An 11,376-nucleotide genomic window follows, 5' to 3' on the forward strand; every position below is an offset into this window, starting at 1 on the left:
ATAATATCAGGCTGATCCTGCCACGATTTGTTCCCCCGGTTCAAATCACGGACAAACAGTATCCCAGTTGTTTATGTTTTTAAACCTATTTTGCACAGAGGCATTTTTGGAAAAATGTATTGATAGCAATGTTGAAATTTATTACACAGGAAAAAAAACAAAACAACTACAAGTAAAATAATCACACTGTGATGCCTCTGCCTTTCTAAATGGAGGGGCAGTAACTGCATGTGTATGTAAGCATGTAAAACCTGCAGATAGTCAGATTAACAGTATTTTGTCTCTATCTGCCAATCTGCAATTCCTCTCATGTAAACAATAACGTGGCACACAGCGTGACGTGAAAAAAGGCACATACCTTTGACACTGCATGAGGAACTCTGTATTCCTCATCCACACGGAAACGCAAAAAAGGAGTTTTTAAAAAAATCTCTCCGTTTTCAGTGATTCGAAAAGTCGTTTACGTGTGGACGAAACAGCTGCGTTTTCAAAAATACCCGTGTAGGTGCGGACGTAGCGTAAAAGAGTTAGTTATTTATTTTCTTACTACCTGCAATTTATTGCAGATTACTTGTACTTGCTTAATTGTTTACTAAATGTTTGAGGTGTGAAATAAACCGCAATGGAGCAAAATATGGGTGTGTGTGGTTGGAGGATGTGTGCGTGCATGTGTGCGCGTGCACGCGCGGGGGGGGGGGGGGGGAGGGGGGCGCAACATTTTTCTTGTAAAACAAAGGGGGGCGCAGCAAAAACAAGTTTGGGAACCACTGACTTAATATATTATCATGCTGTTTACAACTACGTGAATGTGCTATTGCTGTGATTTATTACTGTTACTGAAGGTCCGCGGCTCCGAACTGTAGTAAAGGGACCTCTGACTAACACGTCAGGAGCACGTCAGGTTCCGTGTCGGGCTCGTAGCCGAAAACTAGCTTTACTTTGTTGCCTGGGTCAACTTTGCTTGCGAGAGACAGAGAGAGGCGTTGAAAGGCTGCTCCAACGGAACTTATTGTTTCAGAGGAAAACAGCAACACAGCGTACAGTCGAGTCTTAATAGCTTACTTACAACTGGGCTCCTCAGGCACTCTTCTTGGCTGCAGTGGTTATTATTATATTTACATGCTTCCAGCTCCCGCTTTTGCTCGATGACAACTCGTACTTTCCCTTTTTCTCCCTCCCTCGCTCACAGACACATAACGGGTATGGCAGTCCATTCTCCCTGCAGCACGGACTACACTGCCCATGATGCTACATTCTTTAGAGCTATGCTTGTAGCATTCTGCCTATTAGCTTAGCACAACAACAACAACAAAAAGGCGCTCTCTCAGTCAGGAAACACGCAGAGAGAGAGCGTCACCCTGTAACCATGGCAACCGTAACGCTGCCGCCTGGAACAACAGAACATAGCTGTCAAACAAAACCAAAACAGTCCTGACCCATGACAATATGAAACAGGAAAGTACCGCTGTGCAATCCATTTATTTCAACAAAGTAACTGTATTCTAAATACCACCTTTTTAAACGGTAACTGTAACGGAATACAGTTACTCATATTTTGTATTTTAAATACGTAACGCGGTACATGTATCCCGTTACTCCCCAACACTGCCAATAACCTTATAACTCCCGTTGTGTGTGTGTGTGTGTGTGTGTGTGTGTGTGTGTGTACAGAGCGACAGCCAGGTTCATAATGGATATAAGGAAGTTTATTCAAAAAAAAAAAGGAGCCACATTCAGGTAAAAGTGTAAAGTCAAATGATCTGTCTCTCAAGAATAATGTTGGATCAGTATTTCAATGTTTATATCTTTTATTAGATGTTCATGTGGTTTGGTTATTTCCCTTTTGGTTGAAAGTACACTGAGAGAGGACTTTTTGTTAGTGATCTTAATATAATTTTTTTCACATTAATGTAATTTTTCATCTAATTGAATCTATTTGTGTATGTTTGTCAGTCTAAAGAGGGAGAGAGGAAAGAGGGAAATGTGAGGAGAAAGTACAAGGTCAGGAAGAACCAGGTAAGAAAACAGACAGGGAACAGTGACAGGCAAAACAGAAACTGTTAAACTGACAAAGAGAAAAAAACTGATTTTACTCTTACAGTCTGGAAGTTGTGTCCTCCCTATATTAAAGCTGCTATACAGAATCTGCAAAACAAACTGGGTTGAAACGTTTTTGACCCTCTTTAACAACACTCCAACATAACATTATAATTGATTGGGGAGATTAAAATTAATGATATATCCTTATGTGGTTCAGCCACAACTCTACTAAAACCTCAGCCAGTAATAGGTAGGCCAACTTTTGGACCGTCCAGTTGTCTGTATGACTGCCGCAGTACGTGCACCACATTTGCACACTATCAGAAAGTGCCAAACAGCCCTGGTGGAGTGAGGAACTGTAAAGAGAAGCAGAGCGCTCTGTTTATATTCTAAAAATGTTTTAAGCTAGCTTGTTTCAAAGATTCTGTACTGCAGCTTTAAATGTTTTCCAAAAGCACACATACACTTACCTTATCAGTGTTTCTCAAACTTTTTACAGTGTGTACCACCTGAGAAAATGTCAAGCTCTCCCAAGTACCACTATGAAGGCATCAAACTCATAAATCTTACAACACAAAATTAGTATCTGCAGTAAAGATTTTTTTTTCATACATTGTATACATTCTACCACAGGCAAAGTTGCCTCCATTTTTATAGTTTTTTATTAATATTTTGTAATAATTTATTCTGTTTTGGGAGGAGGTTTTTTTTTATGTATCTGTATTATATTGTTTACTTTTTACTCACTATGAGCATCATTCATTATTCTCCCCCAGTAATTAAGGTTAAGAGATGTATTTTTTTTTTTTTATTCCAATCCATTCTTCTTTTGCAGCATTTAAATAACCTTTATCAGATTTGATGGTTTTGTTACAGACTTTTCAAAAAGGTGTTTTGCTTTTCTTTCACGAATGTGGGGATTCAATTGTGTTAAAATGTACAAAACAGTGATGTCATGTTTTGTGACGAGGACCCAGGCACAGAGAGACTTGATGAATTTAAGAATCTTATGATTTAATAAAGAAATCGGAAAACTTCTGATTGGTGGAGGGGTCTCACATTTTCCCTGTTCTGTTTTTCACTAGTGTTGCATATGCTGGGGTCAGTGACATGTGACCATACATACAACCTTACAGAGGCTGCATCATGTGCCATCCTGGAGGAACTGGACTACCTAGTCCAGTTCCTCCAGGATGGCACATGATTACGTGCTAATGGCAGGTTTATGTGCCTCCCAGCACAGTCTCAGGAGCACGAAGGAGACTCCAGGAGCGCTGCGCAGGGCTGCAGAAGGCCTTGACTCATCAGCAGGACTGGTGTCTGCTCCTCTGTGCACGGAGGAAGAGGATGAGCGCCAAAAGAGCTATGCTGGTGTGAACGCCTTACCAAACAGACTTCATGAGGGCGACATGAGTCCTCGTTCAGTATGACTGGTTTGGGGATACTGAGAATATGCAGGAAGCTCTGGAGGATGATTCGAGCGATGCCACTGAGTGGACCTCATGCTCACCTGACCAAAATCCATTAGAATACCTCTGGGACGTTATGTTTGGGCAAAGTGGACTCACCTGTAGGTGGATTGTTTTCATTTCCATCAAACGATGTGGCATCTTTCATTTGTCAGAGCACATCTGTTGTGTTTTTAATGTGTAAAGATGTCCCACTTTAAACATGCATTAGGCAATGTTTCATATATTAAACACTTTTTATTGCCAGTGTGTGAACAGAAAAAAAAAACAGAAAAAATATGTTTAGCTGTACTTCTCTGCTCTTTGCCATTAAATGGACTGAAGGAAGGAATGAAGGACTTAATCTCTTCTTTTAAGGCCGTTTTCCTTTGATTGGCAGTGCCTCTGCTTGCTCAGCAGGGGAGTGGACGTTGGGTATAGGTGAAATGAGTTCTGCTCTCCATTAAATCATCCTGATCCAAGAGTCGAAAAACCTGTAATCAACTGTTTGTGCACACACTGAGCCGAGTATTAGAAACTCGTTTAACAGGAACACCCACCATGGAATAGGAAGTGCGTGAAAGGAAGGAATAAAAGGTTCCCCTTACACGTACGTTCTCATTTTGAGCAATTATCAAAGAAGTTAATATTTTACTGTTCTCTCAGCTTCAGGCGACGCCATCCTCGCCATCTCTACAGCAGCTGCAGGTATCTCAGGGGCTCTCTCAGTAAGCCAGTTACTCTGGTTATATCTGTAAGGGGGCGTGAGGGGCCTAGCCTTGGGACCCTTAAACCCTTAATTCAGCTTTTCTCTGAGTTAAAGCATTACATCAGAGGATTTGATGTCCTGACAGTAAGCTCTGAGAAAGCTGTGCTGTGATCAGTCTGTAATCAGATTCACAGAGAGCTGTAGGCTTTAATCTCTTCCTCCAGCTGTTTCCTCACTCATACGAGCACAGAAATCATCCACAGGAAGTTTGGAAAGCTTTTCCTCAAGTGTCACATGTCTCCCCTCATCCTCAGACTGAAGTTTAATGATTTATGAAGCTGCAGAGGGACACATCCTCATCGGTAGGTTGGACATCAGCTTAATGAGGTTTCTGACTGCCTTTTCTTAATCCTTCAGATGATCCGCTGGACTCTCGTTGTTTTAAAGGCATTTGTGTCACTGGATGAAACAAAAGTTACACAACGAGGGGCAAAATTCACATGGGAAACCGACATCAGTGTCAGCATTAACTCATTGTTTAGCTGAAAGTCTTCCTCGGCAGAAAGGGGAAACCAATCCATGACCACAACCAGGTGTGTACTGTAAATATGCTGTGCTGCTTGATGGCACCTTCTTCCAAATGTAATTCAGAACAAATTAACATTTCTGTAATTTTTCACTTTTTTTTCTCTTTTTTTTTTTGCTGTTGCTTTGCTGTCTGTGAAATCCATCAGCCGCCCACAGTGACATTAATTTTCTGTTTAGTAAATCCAAATATTTACAACCAAATTCTGCTGAGTCTTTAATATGTAAATTAATTTATTCTCAGATGATGTTCTCAGATCTAGATGCGTGCTTGACCATCCAGGGGGAAAAGTTGATTCTGTTTATCTGGACCAATATTCCCTCTAAGCTGCACGCATGCGCAATCGCACACTGCTGGCATGGTCTGCGCACAGAAAATCTGCACTGCGGACACAAAAAAAAATCCAACCTGAATTGAAATCAAAATAAATACACAACAATTCATTCTGTGCTTTTTTGCTGTGTGAGTCAGTAGTGACCGGTGACTGGCTGCTCCTGCCAGTGATGCGATTCACATTTGTATTTATGCAGCTAATCAACAAGCTGTGACAGCATCCTTATGTGCCGACACCGTTGTTTTAGCTAGCAAAGCGGTGTGGCCGATGTGGAGTGAAGACATGCTAATGACAACGTGTGCAAACATTGGAGATGTGAGCAGGACAGACGGAAAAATTAAGGTGAAGTTTAAGTTCTCAGTCAGATTTGTACGGAAGAGGATTAAGGCCACTGGAAAAAAAAGAAAAAGAATTCTGACTTTAATCTCAGAATTCTGACTTTTTTCAGAAGGACTGACAGACTGAAGATCTGCTTTGTGGGCTGGACCTCTTCAGACACCAGAATGAAAGCAGAACCTGCAATATGACTCACAACACCTCTCTGAGGTTTGACTGAGTCAAAAGAGTTTGTGATCCAACTGCATGTTGGAGGCCAAAGGTCAGCTGCTGGCTGTGAGAGGTAGGTCCTTGGGTCAGTCTGAATGTGACAAACACACTGTCAGTTGCTGAGGAGTCGAGTCCTTTTTAATAACGCTTTGGCACACGAGTCCCAGATCAGTTACAGATGCTAGCCCTCGAGCAGAGAGGGTTGGTGTTCTGTGCTGTGGCTCGAATGCAGGCTGAGATCACAAGAAGACCTGCGAGCTGCTGATGTTTCATGTGTATGACGATGTGAAGAGAAGGAAGCTGAATGCAGAGGTCAGTGTGACAGAGCGACAACAGGAATGTGACATCACTTAGATGTGTTTCTAATGTGGCAGCACAGTTTTCACTTTATTGTTTCTGACTTCAGGTGGTGCTCTCCGCCTCTGCCGCCAGGCCATGTTACACCACAGTTCAAGAGGGGGGCAATGAACGTGTCACAGGTGCGACTCACCTGACTTGACTACACCTGAGTGTGTGGTCAGGTGAGTCTGAGGAGGAGGACCTGTGTCCGTCACATGTCTGCTGGGACTCTACAGACACACAAATCTTGATGCAGGTGTAAAAACCACTGATGTTTGGAAATGCTGAGCTGGATTTGATCCAAACCTTCTGCTGTATTTATTTTTGTTTCATTCTCTATTTTCTGTAACAGAATGAAATAAATCAGGTTAAATTGTTTTCATTTGTCAGTGATGACAGTCATGCACCTGAGGGCATCATCAAACTGTTTTCATCTGAACCAAATATTTGCATAGATGTAAGATTATCTACAGCTGTTTTCAGTACCACTGATGTTAATTTAGTGTCTTTCTCTCCAGCTGATCTGAGTTAACTTGAGTAACTACCACCAGCTGCTTTGGCCTGTTCTTTTCTGTATCACATGGTGGCGCAGTGAGTCACTGTAACTTTCATTTAATTAGAGTTTATTTCCTGTAAACAAATATTAAATGATTTCTAACCAACTGCATCAATCTGTCTGTGATTAGCCGTCCACACTGAGCTCTGACAGCTGTACAAATAGCGTTGTTCCTGAAGTCACACCTTGGTATTTTGGTAAATCCAGATTTATTTATCTCAGTCCTGCAAACGGGAAGCCGGATTTTCAGGTCATTAACTGAGGCATGAAAATGTGCGGCCTCTCCTACTTCCTGTCAAACAGCAAGTTTGTCTCCACATAGGATTCCAGGAGCTCGGGAATCTGACGGCGTATCTCTGCTTTGAATCCTCGGTTTTGTGACGACAATCACAAACCTTCAGATTCTGTTTGCTGTCTTGACCCAAAAGAAGATGGCTGCCACACAGATCTGTTTCTCCGATCCTGTTTTTTCTGATCATATGCCAGTTCTGTTTGACATCTCTTTATCTAGAAATGAATTCAAGGGGCTTGTCCCTGCAAAGACATCTCATTTGTTAAATTGTTCCACGGCAGCACGGTTCTCCACCTACTATAATCAGTTCTCCATTCCTGAGACCATACCATACCATACCAACTTTATTTCTAAAGCACTTTAACATAAAACCAGAGTTTCACAAGGTGCTGTACATGTTAATAGCATACGTAAAGAAAATTAAAATGAGATACAATAAAATAAATAGATACAATAAATTGAAACATGTTAAAACAAATTGAGTCAACCCCTCTAATCAATGCCAAAGGCTTCAGCGAATAAATATGTTTTAAGAAGACTTTTAAATTCAGAGAGAGAAGAGGCCTGCCTAACATGCAAGGGCAGATCATTCCACAACTTTGGAGCAGCTACAGCAAAAGCACGATCACCTTTAAGTTTATACTTAGTTTTCGGTACCTTAAGGAGTTGCTGATTGGCGGACCTAAGGGAACGGGCAGGTGTATATGGTTGTAGTAGCTCCGAGAGGTAGGGGGGGGCCAGGCCATTAAGAGATTTAAAAGCAAATAAGAGAATTTTAAAAACAATCCTAAAATGTACAGGTAGCCAGTGGAGTGAAATTAAAATAGGGGTAATGTGCTCAAACTTTTTTGTTCCAGTTAAAAGACGTGCTGCAGCATTTTGCACAACCTGCAGGCGCCTAATGGACGCATCACTAACCCCAAAATAAAGTGCGTTACAATAATCCAGCCTAGAAGTAACAAAGGCATGGATTACTGTCTGAAAATGCTGTTTCGATAAGATAGGCTTTATTTTGGCTAATTCCCTCAAATGAAAAAAGCTAGATCTTACAACAGCTCTGACCTGGCTTTCAAGTTTAAGATTAAGACACTCCAATACGTAGAGGAACTCAGTTTTTGGTTTCATACCACTTGTCAGACTGTCTTGGATATTGTTGCTCCTCTAAAAATTAAGCATCCTAAGACAAAGCTTGAACCCTGGTTGAACGATGAAACCCGTGCTGTGAGGCGTGAATGTCGTAGGGCTGAGCGGAGATGGAAAAAAGATAACTTACAGGTCTCTTTACAAAGTTTAAGAGAGTGCTGGGCCTTATATCAGCTTACAATAAAAGAAGCAAAGCGGAAACACTTTGCAAATATTATTATGGTGAATTATCAGAAACCACACATATTGTTTAAGTCAATTGAGACTATTTTAAGCCCTCCCTCTGCTCTTAGTTTTGAGCCTTCACTTGAAATGTGTGAAAGGTTTCTGCACTTCTTTATAAACAAGGTAGCCTTGGCTAGGGCGCAGATTATTTTGCCCACATCTGACCCCTCTGATCTTCCAGTTTGCTCAGCTGTCTTTCAACAGTTTGAGTTGGTTACTCTTGCTCAGCTACAGGAGGTGGTGGTTCATTTAAAGCCTGTAGGCTCACCTTATGATCCTATCCCTCCCCTTTTGCTGAAAGAAGTTTTTTCTACCTTAGGTCCAACTATTTTAACCATTTTAAATAGCAGCCTTACTTCAGGTGTGGTTCCAAAGAATTTCAAAGATGCAATTGTGCAACCACTTCTTAAGAAACCTGGGCTAGATACAAACGCTGTTGAGAATTTTAGACCAATATCTAAGCTGCCCTTTTTATCTAAAGTCTTGGAAAAAATTGTATATGACCAATTGATCTCATACTTGAATGCACAAAATGTTCAGGAGATTTTTCAATCTGGTTTTAAAGCAATGCATAGCACTGAATCAGCACTTTTAAGAATTTTTAATGATATATTTTTATCATGTGATTCTGGTGAAAGTGTCATTCTTATTTTACTCGATTTAACTGCTGCATTTGACACTGTAGACCATGAAATTTTAATCTCACGTTTGGAGCAGTGTGTCGGTATAACACGTGTGGCTCTGAAATGGTTCAGGTCTTACTTAACAAACCGAACCTTTTCAGTTTGCTTAGGAAACTGTGAGTCCTCCCAAGCTCCGTTGTCTCATGGAGTACCACAGGGTTCCATTCTGGGCCCTATCCTGTTTTCACTTTATTTACTTCCATTGGGCTCAATTTTTAGAAAACACAGACTCTCGTTTCACTGTTATGCAGATGACTGCCAGATTTATGTTCCTCTTAAAAAGAAAGATGGGTCGTCTGTAAATCGTTTACAAACATGTCTGGAGGACGTCAAGTCGTGGTTGGCGCTAAACTTTCTTTGTTTTAATGATTCTAAAACTGAAGTAATGGTGTTCAGACCTGCCTCCACTGCTGTTCTGTGTGTTGATTTGCAATCCCTGAAATCATTCTGTAAACCAGAGATTGTTAATCTGGGTTTTAAAATGGATCCTGAGCTTAAGCTTGAAAGCCAGATCGGGTTGGTTGTAAGGTCTAGTTTCTTTCATCTGAGGCAACTGGCCAAAATTAAGCACTTTCTTACGAGACAGCAATTTGAAACAGTAATCCACGCTTTTGTAACCGTTCGGCTGGATTACTGTAATTCTCTTTATTTTGGGGTGAGTCGATCTTCTGTTCTTCGGCTGCAGTTAGTCCAGAATGCTGCTGCACGCCTTTTAACTGGCACTCATAGATACGAGCATATCACCCCAGTTTTATATTCACTTCATTGGCTGCCCGTGCATTTTAGGATCCATTTTAAGATGCTTTTATTTGTTTTTAAATGTTTGTCCAATGCTGCCCCTGTGTACCTCTCTGAGCTTCTTCATCCATACATACCTTCCCGGTCCCTCAGGTCGGCAGACCAGCTCCTCCTGAGTGTGCCCAGGACTAATCGTAAGCTCAGAGGGGATCGGGCGTCTGCTGTGGCAGCACCAAAATTGTGGAATGAGTTGCCTTTACATGTTAGACAGGCACCTTCCTTATCTGTTTTTAAATCACGTCTTAAAACATATTTATTTACCTTGGCTTTTAGCACAGCAGGACTTGTGGATGTCTCTTAATACGTTTCTTATTAATTATATTACTTTTAATTTTAAGATATTTTATATGTAATTTAAACTGTTTCCTCTCTGTTTTATATTTGTAGCACTTTGGTCAACATAGTTGGATGTAAAGTGCGTTATAAATAAAGATGCTATGCTATGCTATGCTATTTTGATGGGGCGAATGATCAGATTTCACAAACAAACAGAAAATCATTTATGAAGCTGATCTTTAGACCCGTTGAGGAAAAACCTGCTGCAGACACATGATCTAAGACGGCTGAGGTGCACTGGCACAACACAACCTCAGTGATACATCACCTGCCAGTAGAGATGCTTAGGTCACTCAGCCTTGGCACAAAAGGCGGTGAAGACAACGTGTGCAGGAAAGAGGTGAGCGGGATGGCATAGACCTTCCCAGCAAATGCCTATTCGATCCAAAATAAGACGGAAGAATGAGACTGTCTCACAGGCTGTTCACCTGCTACTGCATGATGTAAAGCTCAGGGCTTCACTGTGCAACTGGTTGTTGAGAGCTCAGCCTGATGTCCAATAACGACAGTCTGCTTACAGGAAGTGGGTGAATCTGCAGTCCGCTGCTCTGACCAGAGAGGAGATGACTGTGGACTCCAACACTGGTCTGCGCACAAACACACTCCATGTTTCTGTTGATCTGAATGATTATGGTATTTTCATAGGTTTTAGTTTAATGAAACAAATCAATCTTCTTCTACTCAAAAAACTGATCATGACAGAGACATGAAGATTCATCATGAGACTGATCAACAGGACATTTTAAATCAGAGTAAAGTTGTTTCTAAAACTTTAACGTTACTCATTTATTAATGTAAATAAAAACAAACACTTCTGTCTTCTAAATCTGTTCAACTCTAACGCTGCATGAATGAAGTTAGCAGCTGGAAAACATCTCTGTGTGAGAGTGATTCAAACAACACCAATAAAATACCACTGATGTGTTTTACGTGGATTTCAAACAGTACAGATGTTATTCTGATATGAAATGTCGATGTTTTATAGTTTGTAAATAAAGGCACCTCCATATTGGAGCCACTGCGTGGCAGTGATGCATCCTTGAACCTGTGTGACTTTGCCTGTGTGACAACAAAACTATCGACTACACTACTCACTAACTTCACAACACAAAACACTAACTTTAAACTCCAAACACGCTAAAAGTCACAATTCTTTCACATCTCAAAACTTTCTTTCTCTCTCTCGCTCTTTTGCTCTCTCTCTCTTTCGCTGCCATCACTCATAAAACTTCTCCGCCTTTTTAAACAATCAAATGCCATGATGCCGTATTATTATTTTTTTATTTGATTTACCGTTTTTCCCCCAGTAAATATAAACAACAATAGTATTCAGGAAAAAGC

At 41.0% G+C, this 11,376-nt stretch overlaps 2 long non-coding RNA genes across 2 annotated transcripts; both read left to right on the top strand.

Moving 5' to 3' along the window:
- Window positions 1-1,668: 1,668 nt before the first annotated feature.
- LOC309690165 lies at window positions 1,669-3,180 on the top strand. Its single transcript, XR_014271626.1, has 3 exons — window positions 1,669-1,737; window positions 1,954-2,016; window positions 3,126-3,180. It is a non-coding gene; the product is annotated as an uncharacterized lncRNA (long non-coding RNA).
- Window positions 3,181-4,414: 1,234 nt separating this feature from the next.
- Window positions 4,415-6,664, top strand: LOC309690163. The gene is made up of 2 exons (XR_014271623.1): window positions 4,415-5,975; window positions 6,070-6,664. It is a non-coding gene; the product is annotated as an uncharacterized lncRNA (long non-coding RNA).
- Window positions 6,665-11,376: the final 4,712 nt, after the last annotated feature.

This window comes from Aulonocara stuartgranti, assembly GCF_965226115.1.
Source record: "Aulonocara stuartgranti genome assembly, chromosome: 15".
NCBI lineage: Eukaryota > Metazoa > Chordata > Actinopteri > Cichliformes > Cichlidae > Aulonocara > Aulonocara stuartgranti.